Below are 17,654 nucleotides of genomic sequence, written 5' to 3'. Positions count from 1 at the left end.
CCAACTGTACTGACCGATGGAAGATTCACAAGGTTCTTTCTCTGCAATCTAAAGAACCTCTAACATTTTTCTTTGTATTTAAGTATGGTTTTAGTTTATTTCTCCTTAGCAGTACTTGCAATATTTTCATCCCTGCCAGACAAAGCAATCCCCTTTATTTTTCCTGATAGCAGCAACAACTATACTTCTCCATTAGATACTTGTAAATACTTAGATTTTTCCTTTCTTGACTTTTCTTTTTATCAGGGAATTAACTCGATGGCATTCTGAAAAGATCTTAGGTTGGAAAGTAATAGAAGCGTTTCCATAGGATTCCTTAACAAGAATGTTGCCTTCTTTTGATTTTTGCAGTGTCTGACAGGGCATAGCAAAGTTTCTGTGTACAATACCATAGCATTTTGGATGAAGCAAGATTCAAAATTTCCATAAACAAAATATATATAAAAAAAACCCATACTTAGGAGTGTGCAGTGGCAAGCATATATATCACTGTTCTGAGCTGTCATGATCCTCAGTAACGGACAGAGTTTTTGCAACTTTTTACATCAAGAAATCTCTTGATCAGCACTTCAAAAATTAAAATAATGCCAAATTGACAAGATTCACTCAAAAAATCAATAGAGATGTGTTACATACTCCTTGGCTAATACTAGCTGTCAGTTGAAGCCTTCATTTCCATCTCTCCTAAGTGTTGGTACTTCTCTGTGTCCTCAGAGAAATTCCAGCTATGAACAATTTTTTCTCTTTGCTACTCTGCCACTCAAGTTAAAAGCTGAACTGTGGTTTCTAAAAATAACTGGTAAGTGGTAATAAAACTGTGTCTAATATAGCTGCCATTCCACCACAAGTTTGTGAGCTTAGTGTTATTTTTACATGAAAGCCTGGCTGAGTCAGAAAGACACAAGTAATGAGGGGAAGATTCTTTTTTTTTGCGACAAGATGAGTGAGCTTTCTATTGAACACATAATGATGTTCCTCATTAAACTCCTTCTATTACTGCATCACATTTTGGAAAATGGGTTTTAAATAAATCTGTAGTATTTTTTTAAAGTGTTGGAATCCTTCCAGAAATAGGGAGTTGTGGGAGAATAAGGAACTGAAGTGAATAAAGATTACTGGATTATTGTAAATAGAGCACAGGCATTTTCAAATGGATTTGAGTCAAAAATCTATGGCTTGATACAACCAACATTCTTCACTAGCTGTATTAGCAACTATTATTCCAAGATTAGCAGTGAATTTTTTTATTAAGGCATGATGAGTCACGTTTGGTTTTGATAATGTTTTCCTGAAACCCTGGAATCTTTGTTTGTGCAGCACAATCATAATTAAGTGCAACTACTTCAAAAATCTGTCAATAGAGTATTTTCTTTTGCATCCACTTGGCATTACTGCCACCTTTTCCATACTTTTGTAGCATAAAACATATCAACAGTTACTTGATTTCCTAGTGCAACTCTTCAATAATTATTAGTGTACCATTAGGGATCACTGTTGGATTTTACTTCCAGTGCCTTTCTTAGCACATAAAGTACCTGAACACTGCTGACACAAATAGGTGTCCATGACTAAGCACAGTGTGAGAAACAGGGATATACAAACTGCTTCATGGAACTGAAACACAAACACCTTTGTAATGATTAGGGGAAATAGAAATTTCAGGAAGAAATTATATAGCAATGAAAAATAATGGAAGCATCAATGAGAACTAATATTGTTCACCTATAAAAAATACCTTTCAAAAGTAAACACAGGCCAATCCTCCATTTTTACTTTCACTGCGACCTTCTGATAATTTCTAAATCTGCATTAAGGTTTACTGCTTGCTAAAATTGATTCTTTTTATACTTTACTCCAATATATTATGTAGCCTTTTCTGTACCTATTGGTTATAGTCAGCATCTGTTTTCTCTAGAAATGCATCCCCTAGCTTATAAAATAATGAAAATAAATCAGCTACTGAAGGCTTTCTTTGAAAATATAATTCTTCATCTTTGTGGTCATTATCAATTACTCAATTTTTAATTGGGTGTAATTAATATTTTTTTTAGTATTTTCAAAATGCAAAACCTGCAAAATATATTAAGCATTGGATTATAAAAATAACTTTTCCCTTATATCAATATTAAAGTAATTAAAAAGGGCCATATTTGTTAAAGTATAGTGTGATGTCATGATCAGTCATTTTGCTTGGAAAGTCTTAACTTTTTGCTCTGCCAGTATTATAATTGCTGGTTAAGACAGAAAACAGGTTTATAAAATATATCCAAAATTTAATTTTGTCACCCTGATTGGACAAGGGTGTGTGTTAATATAACATTACTTGCATCACACAGAACGTCTCAGTCACAGCTCTAAACATAAGAAGAATGACTGCAAGGTAATTTCACTAAAGTCATTTAACAAGCCTCTGGCAGTACTTAGAGTAGATCCCAAGACTACTGAAACACATCCCATGCTGCCCTGATTGACTAGGAATGTTCCTTGTGTGTAGAGAAATTAAACTTAAGGGGCATTTATGCATTAGAACCAAACTGCAATAACCTTGCATGATGAAAGGGATTTATCTTTGTCAGTGAAGAAAAGGGGTTTTCTTCTTCCACACAAGAAAATTCTTAAGTGGAAGCTAGGCAAAGTACTTAAAGTTATGAGAACCATCCTAAAAGTCTACAGGCTGCTTAGATATGCACCTTATGTGCACCTCACCATAACCTCCTCTGTTCCTTCATTTAAAAAGAATGAGTCTGTTAATGTAATTCCCTCTTGCCTTTACCTTAAAATCCCTCTTAGAATTAAGCAACCACTGACTCAGTGCTTGCACTTGAGCTTTTAATTCAAATCACAGGTCTCATTGGTGCATTAAAACCCAGCTTTGCCATTTGCATCCTTTTCCTTTCACTGATTCTTGACACAAAATGTTCTCTCTCTCCCCTGTCTCCAATTTTTAGTACATAAGGATTTTTTTTACCATCTCTGTCATGATCATTGCTTCAGATCACATATAAATTTGTAGTTTTGTACAAAGACAGTGCTGTCACTACATCCCTTTCCCTAGAAGACTAAATAAAAGAAAAGTAACAACAATTAAAACAAACACTACTGAACTCCAAGTGCAGGCTGGAGACAGCGTATGTAAGGGCAATAGGATGTAGGTATCTGGCTATGTTCTGTTTGTATGTAGGATTTCCCAGTACTGCAGGAATAGCTGCCCTTCATTTTGGGAACTTTAAGGGTGTCTCTTAACCAAAGTTGCTGGGATGTGCTCTTCAGAACATGAGGCAGAATTTCTCACACTGAAGTTTACTTTCAAAATAGCTCTTTGTAAGTGATAGGCACATAGCAAACCAATTGATCTCCTTCAAGGGTAAGAAAGACAGCTAAAACCAAGTGTTATTTTAATATTGCCTGTTAGACCTAACACAGATGAAAGCCTTAGAGTACTAAGTGCTGAGTAGAGTTCTGATCTGTTACTGAAATGTGTGACAAGAAGTCTTCATATCACCATTCTCTAGAGGAAGAAATAAAACATTAAGTCTAAAAGCAGGGCCCAACCTCAAAATTCCTGCCTATAGGACCCCATGTTTAGCCATGAAAATTTCTCTTAATCACATTATTTTAATGGATGGAGTATTTTTTTCCTGATAAATATGTATCTGTAAAAAATACTTCTTTATATATCACGAATAGGATCTGTTTGGGATAGCTGTGCCCTCTCACAATGAATTAAGTCACATGGAACCCTCTGGACTTCCAAACTCAATCCATCCCAGAGCACAAGTGTAATCTGAATCCCTTCCACACAAGCACTGTTATTACCTGCAATTCTCAGCTCACCAAGAATAAGCCCTTATAACCACCGCATGCAGTCCTCCAGTTTTACCTGTGCAATAAAATGATCTGTCAAATAGCAAGAATTAATTACCTTAACTATTGATTTGGTTCAGGTGCTGATAAAAAGTGTTAATTTTTCATGAGTTTCAGCGCAGGTGATAAAACAGCACAGAGTTTTCAAAGTATTGATCATCTCAAAAACTCCATGTGCTTTAGTCCTGTGATTACAAAGAACAAACAAAACCTCTTGCAGGGGAAAGGAATCATCATTTTCTTCTAGATTTTCTGAAAACTCAGCCCAAAAGTCCAGCAAGTAGAGTAAAGCAGACATCAACAGAAGGATTAACAGTCTCCACAATTACAAAATATGTTTCCCTGAGGAACTTCAATAATTTTTGAAAATACTTCTGGAAATTTACGTAGCTGAAGTTTCTTTTTGCTAAATGTAGATATTTTATTCCAGCAACTTTGAACTGTAAAACTGTTAGTGGTATCCTGCATGGAAAAAAAATAAATCATAATATAATTCTGTACTTTATACTGTATTCTGTGTTCCAGCTTGCAGAGAGGTATAAAAGAATCTTCTCTGTAAATAATTTTCAGACACAAATACACTTTTACAACTGAAGTTCTACAGTAAATATTATCTCTAGATGTCCATTTTCTACCTAGCTCTTATCCCATTTAGTAGTCTTAATTAAAAAAGCCCAATGTTCTCTCTCAAATATACTTTCATTGTCTTAGATAATATTTTAACAAATAGATGAACATCATGACTTATTTGGTAACTTATTTGGCAGATTTGGATCTACTGCTGAAGGGTGAAATTAGTCAACTAAAGCAAGGAAGACTAATTAGAATTTGTAAAAAAGTTTTATTGAATGCTTTTAAGATCTCAGCTTGCCAACAATTAGCACTCTTTACTGTTCCAGAACAACTTTGTGCAGTCCTGTTCCCTACCAACAGCTCCTTCCTATGGAAGAAAAAGGGCACAGCCTTTGAATGTCTATTCAGAGATGGCATTCCTATTCGAAATCATATTGGTGCAGCCCACATTTAGATCTTTGTTTCAGAACTGAGCACAGAATTCAGAAGAGAACCTGAAGGAAATTAATTTTAATGTGAGCCCATCCTTTCCAGAGGGAAAATAATGTTTTAAAACTCTTCATTGTTACTGAGAGCTAAAATAAGTAGGCAACAAAAAAAAATAGGACCTTTAACATCCAATAATAGAGAATTAGAAAATTATTTAATCATTCACTTAAAAAATAGAGGCAAAATGACTGACATCACAATGAGAGTCTGGAGTAGGAGCTGGGAATAGAATATCAATTGTTTTCACTGACTGTGACTTTACAGAGAGACCTTCCTTCCTCCTAAAATGTCAACATATTAATTATGGAAGAGATTCAATTTGGGAGTATTTATGCAGATTACTGCACATAAATCCTATTTCATGACTGTGTTCATAACTGTATTTCCTCAAAATGGAAAGATATTTTGAAAATTAATTTAGTCCTCAAGTACCATCTCTGAAGAAGAAGTGTTACTGAGAAGTTGCCCCAGAAATTTGGTTCATTCATACAGCAGAGAGGGAAACAACAACAGAAGAAACCAAGAAATTCTGTGACTCGAGAAAAGGAAAAGAAAACAAAACAAAAAAATAAGAGCACATCTACAGGAACACAGTTTGAAAAGAAAAACTAATCTGAAGAGCTAACAAAAAGGCAGAGTTCTATTAATGAGTGTACTGAAAGCAGCAAATGGTACCCACATTGCTTAACAAACTCTTGCTGTTCTTGTTGAGAAAGGTTCTTTCAGCTCAGAACCATGGCGTGGAAAAGCTTTGTACTGTGTTTACGGCTTCCCAACTTGGTTACTCATTTTGTTGTCTGTCACACTAATCCACAAAACTGTACCAAGGACTCTTCACTTCCCCCTCACGAGAGACATCTCAGTGCCAGCGAGCTCTTTGGCTCTAGCAGTGTTTCCATTCCACAGAAGTTGCCAGTGTTGCTAATTGAACTGTCACTGCTCCTGCTGTTCAGATTATTTCATCCTGACCCTAAAGGCAGTGAGACAGGTTCTCCTTGTGCAATTTAACTATGAGGAATTGTTCTGCAAGTCAACAGAAAGAAGCTAATGAAGAATTGAAAGAAATTTACTAATAATGGATAAAAATTGTTGAAATAAAACACCAAAAAGCACTCAATGTTTTAACTGAAGAATGCAGACTCTATTCCCTTTAGTGTGTTTGTGTTTGGCCTGTTTTATACAGACAAAGAATGGAAGAAAACCTGCAGTTTTTCCCAGAGTGTCTGAAATAGTTTGTTCCTAAGTGAATAATGAGTGGCACAGCTTCCCCCTAAAGAACAACACAACTTGTTCTGCCAACCCAGCCTCGCTCCCTTTTTCTGTGCTGTCAAACACTGCATTCACACATCCCATGAAAACGATGAGACCTCCCTTTTACAACTGTTCTCTTCTCAGTTCCAGCTTCAAGCCAAGCAGTTCTCTGGCAGAATGGCATTTTAAAGATATTGCTTCTCCACCACCTCCCTAACTGTAATTTGACACAATTATCCAACCAGGACCTGGGGAATCTGAACTAAGATTGCATCCTCAGTAAAGAGGGGATAGACATTGATAGTAGCATGGGACATAAAATCACACCAAGGTTCAAGGCTGAACTTCATAACACATTTTTAGCAGCTGTTGGACTGGGTATCAAGCCTTTCCCATTGCAACTAGAATAGACATCACAAAATATACTAAACACATAAAAATATTTAGTTCCACTAATGGAATTGTCCTGACTACCATCATATGGAATCACCTTAAAATATCAGAGGAAAGAGCTTTTCTGGCAGCATGCTTACTGTAATTTGTTGATTTTTATTTGAATAAGAGATCTAGGAAGATTGCTCCAGGCTGAAATATTTTCCTGGAATATCAGACATGACATGATTGTATATTTAATTATCTCTTATTTCCCCTAAGTATTTATAGAATTGTACAAGGCAAGCTGGTGCATATCTATTAATAGCCATATCTGTCTATATTTATAGACAGATATATTTATATTTATAAATATATTTATATTTTTATCTATTCACATACACCTATTTTATCAATAAATCACTTTCCTAAGGATATCCTATGAGACTACCTAAGAGACTGAGTTATGAATCAAGGACAAATGCTGAACTCAACTGAACTGAATAATAACTGAAAGAAATTCTGAATAGAGTGCTGAAACAGCAGGTGAAACAGAATACTCTTGAGGCTGGGGTGGTGCATGGGAAAGAGGCCACTGTCTGGGGAGCTGTCACCATGCAGAGTTACTGAAAGAGAATCTCTGCCTTCTGCTCTTAGTGTGGAAAAGTTTAGGCAGAGCCTCTCAGGGAAAACATGCCATACTTATAAACTTAGGTCCAGTTTAGAGGAGTGAATCATTTGCTACTTGCTGAGTAAAAGGTCTCCTTATAATAGCAAGGCTAATCTGACAGTATTTATTTTCCCCAGGGAATAAAGGTAAGACAAAATCTTATCAAACTTGGCCTTTCTTAGACCAATAACAGCAAAGGGCATGATTGCAAAAATATTGTCTTCTGGGTTTCTTGCCAGCATTTATTTACTGGTTTGCCCTACCTATCTACAAAGTTCCTTTGCCTTCCCCTCACAAAGTATAACTAACAAAAAATAGGTAATTTAAAGTATTTAAAATGTGAGTTTTCTGGACCTAGTTAGCTCAAGAGTGGTTGGCACTTTACCAGCAGTGACAACCATGCCTGACTTTCTGACAGGTGAAATAATAAAAATAAAATGGTGCTCACTGAAGAAAAACCTTCCAACAGTGGATGTTTGTGAGAAGGTGACCAGAACTTGTGTGATCATCCAGTGTGACTGCTTGAATATTGTAGAATATTAAAGAACTAAATGCAATCCAGAATATGACATTCACCTGATTCCTCAATGTTTCCCACTGTTGTTTCACTAGCAAGTGGCAGTGTAAAAGAATGATTCAGTCTTATTCCTGTGAATTAAAACTGCAGGGAAAATGCAGCATTGATGAAAAGTAGTAAAGAAATCTAACTGCTTGAGCTGAAGCATGAAACAATATGTTTAAAATGATCACCTTTAATAAAATGGGAGAGAACAAAAATATTCCCAAATAATTGGACAGCAATAAAATCAACATATTAATACAACATCACGAGTTCTTTCATCCACCCCATCACTTAAAAAGCATTAAAAGTATCAGCTTAAAGTCTATAGTACAATGGTAATCTTTATTCTGACCAAAAAAAAAAATTCTTTGAGAACCCTTAATTTCTTCAGATTTACTAATTTATTAGGGACAATTTTCACTTGTGGTTCCTGCAAGCACCTTTTCTACCTGGAGGATTCCTAATGCTTCAATATTCAGTGCAAGTGTTAGCTTGATACCAGTGGAAAGTCATTCAAAGCTTAAAAGGAAAATTTGCAGAGTAACATTTGGAAATCATTTCTTCTCTTTGAGAGGATTATTTAGCTCAGCATGAAAACAGGTATTTAAGAAATATAGTCAGCAGGATGACATGATGGTCTTTGGCTAAGAAAACTAGAAGAAGGCAGAACATAAAAAATGTCCTTTGTAATGTGAGCATTTTGGACCAATGTGATAAATGGGTTTGTGGAGCTCCTCATGTTTCCTAAAGGCATCACACTCCACAAGAACAGCATGTCTGTCAAACAAAGCTGCTATGAATCAGACCCCAACAAACAGAAAGAAAGACATAACTCTGCACTTGCAGTTTTTCTATCTTTTTTCTAATTTCTTTTTTGTCTGTGATAAATAAAGATGTGTACACGAAAAAGAAAATATAATAAAAACAATTATCTTTTACTGTTAGAAGAGATTCAAAAACCCATTTAAAAGTATTTAATCTGCTAAATAAATTACCAAGATTTATCCACTGTTGAAGATCAGACCTTAGAACTTCCAAGAGAACTTTGTACCAATTTGAGACAAAACCAGTTTAGCCTACTTTTTTATACTCCTTAAAGTGTTGCCTTTAAAGGGTTTGCCTGGAAAATTGTGTCCAGGTGTTGCAGAATCACTGTTGTCACATAAATTAAGTGCAACTACTTCAAAACTTATTTTGCAATTCATCACTGCCTGGACATAGACTGTATTTCTGTGGAGCTTAAAGATATATCTCCTCTGCTTTTCTGAGTATTGTGACAAAAGCAAAGAACCGAATCTTTTATGCTTTCTGTTTCCAAAACCTTACACTTACAGCTCTCCATATTTGTTCCACTTACTGTGGCATAACTGCTTCTGCTAAGGAGTGATCAAGGTATTTCTCAATGTGTTTCTCTTAACAATGTGTTCTTTATCCAGAGATAACAGCAGGTTGATAACAATACTGAAAAAGGAGATAAGAATTCCTTTAAAAAACATTTGGCTGACTGGTGTACAAAATGAAAAGAAAGAAAAGAATGACAGCTGAGCAGAGCAGTTCATACTTCAAAGCATAAAATTTCATTATTTTTGTAATACTTATAATTTCTTTCATGTTATGTTATAAGCTCATATCCTACAAGTTCTTCAAATATCCACAATCCATTAAATACCTTCTCAGAAAGAACAAGCTTACTAAACTGGCACACAAATATTGGAAATCATCTATCTTTTCAGCTTATTTTATTTACTTTTCTAATGCAGTATCTATTAGTTTCAACATATTTTTGTGAACTATCAGAAAAAGAAACAAGTAAATTATCAAACACAATACTTTTCAAGAAAAAAAAACCTTGAGAGACAGATAAATATTCTGCCACAGCACAGGAATTTTCTGCCTGTTAAACTCCACTTACCACAAGCAATAGTTTTGCACTTCAAGGTCACCTCTCTCTTCTCTTCAGGAGTCTCAAGTTTCTTCCAGTTAGTAGCTTGGCAACCCTGTCCATCTTCCTTTCCTTACTTACTGGCAATAAAAGCAGTGTTGGAGAGTTTGAAAAAAAAAAAAACCAAAAACCAAACCAAATCAAAGCACACTGAAAATATTATTTAAAAGATAACTGTTGTTCATTTCCATAAGTCCTGGATGATTTAAAATGACAGCTTCAAAGAAGATGAAACGCCTTTCTTCTATTCTCCACCTTCTAAATGAAAACATTCAAAATTACTGGAAGCATGGGGAAAATCCCATGTGTGATGTGTGGAGCAAGCCCCACCAGCTGGCTTTTTTGGCCACTATGCTGTCCTTAATGTTTAAATGGATCTCAAAATTAATCATGTTGCTAGATTTGCACACAAGATGTAACAGGGAAGCTTTCTGGTTTTTTGGGAGCTATTCACCCCATTGCATTAGAATCTGGAGAGGGACTAATTGACAGGTAAGATTAGGAAAATAAAGCCTGAGAGAGAATGCTCAGCCAACACGGCCAATTAATGTGAGACAAACTGGCAATAGACCAGGAGATGGTACTTACTTTGGGAAGTTTAATTTAAATTAATGAACAGTGTCCTATAGGAAGAGTCAAAAAAATAAACTTGCTGTACTGTTTCTTCACTTGAGGTTCCTAAAAAGTCAGCTGACCTACAGATCTCCATTGCTGAGAGAATTCCACCTTCATTTATTTTCACTGTTTGTCTGTTTCTCTGTTTTTTCTGAGTCTGGCCTATTGGCATAGTTTTTGATACGTTTTATGGTTATTTTTCCTTTTTTTTTTTTTTTTTTTTTTTCTGTTTGCTTCTTAAAAACTACGCTACTTAATTTTTATCCTTTCTGCTCTGAACTTTACAATCCTTGCTCCAAGTTTTCTGCTTCCTGGCTGGGGATCACATATGTTTCTTTTCTGTCATGCAAACAGCCATGGGAATACACAACTTGGACTGGTTATGTCCTATTTGAATGCCCAACACATAAGCTACTCCAGCAACTGCCTGCACAAAGTGGTGCTGTGGAATCAGGATTATGGTAGGTGACTTTCAGGGAGCAGAGGATAGCTTTGCCAGCAGCTGCTGGAGCACATTACAGGGCAGTAGCTGGAATGTGTCCAGGGTCATGCAGATTTATCCACTCCCATGGCATTTCTCCACTGCTCTGCACATTACTCTCATCTTTCAACCCTCCCTGGGAATGCTGAACCAGCCTGGGGAAGAAAGATATTAAACATATATTTAGTGCTGCTGGAAGTGAAAATTACAATTGGGAAATTCATTTCTGTGCAAGTGCATTGTGTTCAAGCTAAATTTTTGCAGGGAAACCTCCCCCAACACAAACAGTTAAAAACTTCCTGTATCTTTATGCAAAGTAATAAATGGATTTTATATGAATTATACTTCTACACTATGGATTTATACATACACATGCTCATATACACATATATGTATGGATCACTTATCACTGAAACACGGGCACTTGTGTAATAGAGCACAAAAGCTCTTTAACAGAACTGAAACACTTTGAAATATTTTAGAATTGAAAACTAAAGCAGACGGGAAACTGCTGAGAGAGTTACAGGCAGAAGACCTCCATTTTGTTATCTAACCTGAATACAGTGAAGGGTGTGAAGAGCAGCATCTCTGCTCCTAGGTATGATGGCCTTTTAAAAGAGAAAAACTAAACAAAATATGAAACCAAACTGATTTTCAAAAAAATAATAAAAAAAAAACCCTGCAGTTCTTTCTCTTTATTCTATTTCTTTAGTTTCAATTTCTAATTATAATAAATAAAGTGAGCCAGAACTTGAGCAAAATAACAGGAGTGAAAAAGGGCAATCTATGAGATTGGAAGGCAGAAGGAGAAGGCAGGAAGGTTTTCACACATATATATGGACAGGGAAAATAAAAGTGATTAACATTCTAAACCCATAGCCTATTTCACAATCAGCTATCTAGAGTGACTGCAAGGTGAAATGCAAATTAACACTACTTGTATCTCCTACCTCATCATTACTGATATGTTGGAAAGACAGGACAATAACTCTGCCTGTCCTAAGGTAGGAATCCTGTGCTATCATCACCCACAGATCCTCCCTGCATTTTTGGTCTTAATCAGCAACACACACTGATGCAAGTATCAACATCTGCAATGCATTAAATGCACTTCTGTTCCTCACATAGGTTTCTGTATATTCAGCAGCTTCTTGTATAACCCCCTTTTCCCTGTATCAATTTCCATGCTCACTTTTAAAGTCTTCCCTGCAAGATTTTATCCCATCTTTCATTTATATTTTAAATAAAAGAGGCAATAAATCCAACTTATTTCCTTAACTGTCACTAAATAAATGACTTTTCAGATGTGCTTTAGTTAAGGGAGAGGGGTAGAACAGTTCAAAACATGCAGTCACTCTGCAAAGGCCATATAGAAATTGGGATGGTGCCAGTGCCAAAGTACAAGTGAGCTAGAGGATGATAGGCTTGAAAAACAGTAGGGTGGAAATAATGTAAGACAGCTGTGGTAATGTTGAAAAAGTTCATTTGATAGCATTCAGGAAAGGAAAAAATGCAGGGTGATATAATTAGCAATGGTTACTGGGACTCTGTCCTAAGACACTGAGAGTACTGTTTCTGTATATGGAATCACATTATTTAAATGTTGTGTTTGGGGATTTTTTTCAGGAAACAAAATTAGTTGATAAATTAACAAAATTTCACATATCTTTTTCTGCCTTTAGCAATATGAACAAAAATAAGTTCAACAAAAAAACCCATTATGTCAATGGTTTGGTCAGGGAATGATACAGAAGTTACATATATTGCTGCTTCAAGTGAGAAAGAGTAGTGGATATGGTACACCAGATGAAAAGAAAATTCAAATTATAGTAAATAGAGAAACAAAGAGACACTTAATACCACCCACTTTGCAGTACATGTAAAAATAGTGCATAATCCCATTACATCTCAAGAACATTTATCAGGGACATATTAACTATCATAAGAGTCTTATTATCCTGCATGAAGATATTGAAATGGATAGGTTTGAAAATTGTAGTTTCTAATTTTCTAAGGAAATTAAGGTTTTGATAACATGGAATGCAGAGGAGGATGGTATGTCTGTTAATACTAAAGAAATTAAAGTAACTACTAAGTAAGGGTTGAGGAAACCTTCCTGAAAGTGCTTGGTTGCAGGATGTTCCTACCTAGGCAGCTCAGTAATCATTTCCATTTCTATATTTATGTTTTTTTTAAATCCTTCAAACCATTTCTTTGAACTATGTATAGTAATATTGTTACTGCCAACATAAAAAGTAATTAATATATATGTTACATGCTCATGTTAGAATAGAGGTTATTGAGAAAGCACGCTTGGTATCAAATGTGTGGAGTTACATGTTAAGGTAATATACTCAATTTTTAAATTATTTAAATAAAATTTAATAATGTTCTTTTTCATACCCTTTTTATAGTAGAGAGAGTGAGTATATAGGAAGAAAAATATTTCTAATGTCACAGGGAATCAATCTCCATGACTTGTAGCTCCACTGGCATTCCCCCTCAATCTTCATGCTTCTTCAGATGATTATAGATCAGTTTTTGGATCTGTGAATAATTTCCATGCATAAAACATTATTCATTATTGGATTTTAGCCACTAGTGATGCATCACCTAATTCCACCTTTACCACACAAAGATAATGTACAAACCCTCCATGCTGTATATCTAGAACAAAAAAAAAAGCAAACTAGAAAGTCTATAAATAGAGTTTTGATTTTCAGACATTATCCCCAGTTCTTTGATTATTTATATAGAGTATAATTTCTCTCATTTCACACAAATCAAATAAAGATACATATCTTTAAAGAAAACATTTCTCTATTTTGACTTAAAAAATGGAATAAGGCTGGTGGTTTTTATCAACTTGTTTCTGAAAAATTCAGCAAAACATCAATCAAATGCTGGCAAACTGGTAAATCTCCCTTAACTTTTTGCAAGTTCCTTCATTTCTTGTTCTTGAGCTAAGCAATGAAACAGTGCACATCTTCCCCAGGCTTCATTTCACATCTCTGCTCTATTAAGCCCCAGCCTTAGTCACCAGCTTCCTTATATTACTGTGATTTGTTTATAATTTCCAAAACAGGTAGGCTGAATTTAGCAATTTGGTGCAAATGTGTGGATCAATAGATCAAAGCAGTACGTGCTGAGCACTCTCTCCCACTACTGGGGCACTGGCAGTTTATTTCCAATTGGATTTCTTCTTACAAGGGAAACATTTTGTGATGGAAAACTGAAGGGAAGAGGCAGTATCCCACACCACAGGCCTAAGTCAGAGCAAAAACCCCACCCATGGTTTGGGTCTAAAGTTCCTCTCTCAGCAATGGAGCGCTTTTTGAAAAGAGCTTCTATTAATTTTCCTCCAAAATGAACCGAGTTCTGGCATAAAAATCTACAGTGGAAACCAAGGCTGCTGTCACCAAAAGGGTTTAATTTCTAAGCAGCACCACTGCTCTGGACCAGCTCACTAATGGAAACACAGCTAAAGTCTACACAAAGACCCTCTGAAAGAATTTCTGCCAAGGCCATGCAGTAGACCCAAAATTCAGTGGAATATATCTTTCCTTATCAACATCTCAATCTACTCTTCCCTTTCATATGATTCTATGATTCTTTGATAGGCAGCATTCACTCTCAGTATCTCTTTAGACATCACAAAATCGGACAGGATGCTTGACAGAGCATATGACTGCCCTGCCATTGAAGGACCCTCTCACAGACAGGAAAAATGGGTCAGCAGAGATCTCACAAAATTGAGGAATTGCCAAGTCTTGCATCCTTTTTTTTTCTTTGTAGTTACAATCAAAAATCAAGTGCTCCATATATAATTTAAAAGTAAACAAAAAAAAAGAATTAAGTCTGAATTTGCAGAGATTTAAGAACTGAATTAGAGAAAACTAAAGTAATAGAGTTTGATTTTTTTAATCTTAGGTATTTTAAGCAAAATAAAAGACAGGACATAACAAATATATGTTACAATATAGTGTGATTAAAATATAGCTAGGTACTGCAATTTGCCCTGGACAGAAGCAGCCCAACAAGTTCAGGGTCAGCAGAAGGGAGATGGTGAGGGGAAGCACACATCCTAAACCCCTGTAGTGATTTCCTGTGTTAATTGGTAAATTTTAATCAATAATTTTTAAATGTTTTCCTGATATGAAAAACATTTAGGTAGCTTTTGATCGATGCCACCCTACTGATTTTTCACAAAATGTAAACAGTGATATTTTTCCTGTTATTTCCAGATGCAGATCACATACAAAAGTCAAATATGCCATGTATCATACGTGATTACAGCAAGTATAACAAATCCCCATTTACGATAAAAGGTACTAATGAAACACTGTCTTTGAGAGGGACTGTAAAATCATCCACTACTGAAGGAATGGAGAATGGAAAAAAACAAGGATGGCTTTCAATGAACTGGAATAAACTGTTCTGACATGGCTTTCAGCTGCAGGTGGGTCTCAGAGTGGGCAAGTTTATCAGTGATAATATCAGGCACAACGGAATCAAATGAAAGGTGGGAGGAAATAACAGGCATGTCAGAGATCAGACCTGATAAAGTCTTCCCAAAATCTGGATAAAGACATGAAAAGGGGGGAGTATTTTAGAAAAATGTTATAGGAACATGAAGTTTAAGTCAGAAACAATCATTTCACTGCATAGCATGACCTTCTTCATGGCTCAGATTGTCAGTGTCTTACACTTCTTATGAGGTCGATGCATAAAGTAATGGTAGAAGATTTAAAGATTGCTTTCCAACAAAGCAGTTAAATACATTTGATGAGCAAGATTGATTTCAAAACACACTTCTGTGAAGCAATGGAAATGTACAGATGTAGACACACTTCATGGTAACCTGACCTCAGGCTCCCTTTCATGCTGTTTTGCTGTACTCTCTCTGAAAGCAGCACTGAAATAAAGTTTTTCACTAAACCTACCAATTAGTGTGATAAAATGTCCCCAGATCTTGTACTCTTGGCCATCAAAACCAGCACATGGTCAGAGTGGGCTCTCATCTGGAACACATCCCCCTGTTCCCTTAGCATGGAAACATGAGTGAAACAGAGTGCAGAAGAGCCAGTATGTGTAAAGTCTTACCTGATATGAAGGTATGAGGTGGCCAGGGACAGCAGTAAGAGCATCACAAAACACTCTTTGGCTGTGTTTTATGGACACAGTGGAAAAGACTTGTTTGTTCTTTCTGGAATTTGTCACACTTTCACAAACAGAATATATCCTATCCAATCTTATTCCAAAAAGCCCTTGAAAGTTTATATCTGAAATAGAATATAATGAAAAAAGACCCATGCAACAGCCAGCTGTCTTGGACATGTCACTGATGCCCCAAACTACCTGTGTGCTGTATGTCACCTTGATATGTTCATGAAGCAGTGGCCTCCCAGTTTCTCATGGGCTCACACCAGTCCTTTCTATACAGTAGTTCACTAAAAAATAGCAGATTTGATTGGTCACCACTGGTCTATTATCTGGTGGGGTTTTTCTAATGCTCTTTGATGCTCTGAATTAACACATTTCCTCTGCAGCATCCTTAAGAGTCAGAACCTAACAGATTGTAACTTGTCACCACCATACTAAAAGCCTACCTAGTTTCTGCACTTGCATGTGTAATTAGGGCTATCAGTCTCTTTAATTGCCCTCCACTAAATAACCCCTTCTCACTTGAGCTGGTATTTTTCTTCTGGGACTTTCTGCCTGCTGGTATTGACAATGTGCAGCCATCTCATCAGGCTGATGTACCAGAGCTGCAGGAATATCACTGGTGACTGCCATTTCATGCTTCATTACAGCTGTGCATCTGAAATCATAACACTAATTAGCAAACAAGTCTCTTCTACACCTGCCTGCATGATGCAGAATAAGAGCACCGGCAGGCTGAGCACAGCCAAATTAAAGCACTTTTACCATACAATTGAATGGTCAGTACAGTGACCTTATTCTGCCTGTAGCAACTGTACCATTTTGCTCTTGTAAACTCATCATTTTAGACGATGTTAGTACAAGATTTATCATGATCCTGTTTTCCCTTAATAACATCTTCACAAAAGATATTTTATATGTGAATTGGGTATTAGTTATTGTAACATGATCATTTCAACAACTCGCTCCTATAGTCATGTATTCACCAGTATCTGTGTATTTTCACTAATTTTTAGTCAAAAGCAGTTAAAATAAGTCCACAAATATCTCATGTCTATTCACACACCAGAGAAAGAAACTATTTATATAATATTTTTACTTTGTACATTCTCTGGAGATGAGTAAGAGACTTTCCTCACATTTGTATATATTAAAAGTGATATCCCTGTTAATTCAATTTATAAATTAATATCAATCATTAATAAAAAATCTGAAATGTATCCTGCAATCTCATATAATTTAACTTCAGCATGGCTGTGGAAAATTGCCCAAGTCATCACTGCCATTTTTCGTGTTAGCATTGGGGTACAGAGTCTCTATGACTTGCCTTAGGTATCAAAGTCAGGCTGAGACAGAGCAGGGAATAGACCTTAGATTTACAGTCTCACAGACCAGTGCTCTGACTGAATAAATCTCTACTGCTTTATCCAGAGTAGGGAAGACTGCAGTGCCCTAGCCTACAAAAGGAACTTTCAGGAAAAGATGTATCTATTAATTATTATCTGTTGGGTGGGGGGTTTTTAACAACATCTGTGGTTAGAAGTAATTTTTGTTATGAGCACTTTCACAAAAGACTACTTCTAGAAACCTCTTGGTCCCACAGTGCTTATAATGAGGATACCGAAAGGGAAACAGGTGAATCTAAAATTTCAAATTATTCCAAAATCCAAAG

The sequence above is a fragment of the Anomalospiza imberbis genome, chromosome 2 (assembly GCF_031753505.1).
Source record: "Anomalospiza imberbis isolate Cuckoo-Finch-1a 21T00152 chromosome 2, ASM3175350v1, whole genome shotgun sequence".
NCBI classification, from domain to species: domain Eukaryota; kingdom Metazoa; phylum Chordata; class Aves; order Passeriformes; family Viduidae; genus Anomalospiza; species Anomalospiza imberbis.
This window is presented reverse-complemented; position numbering follows the sequence as displayed.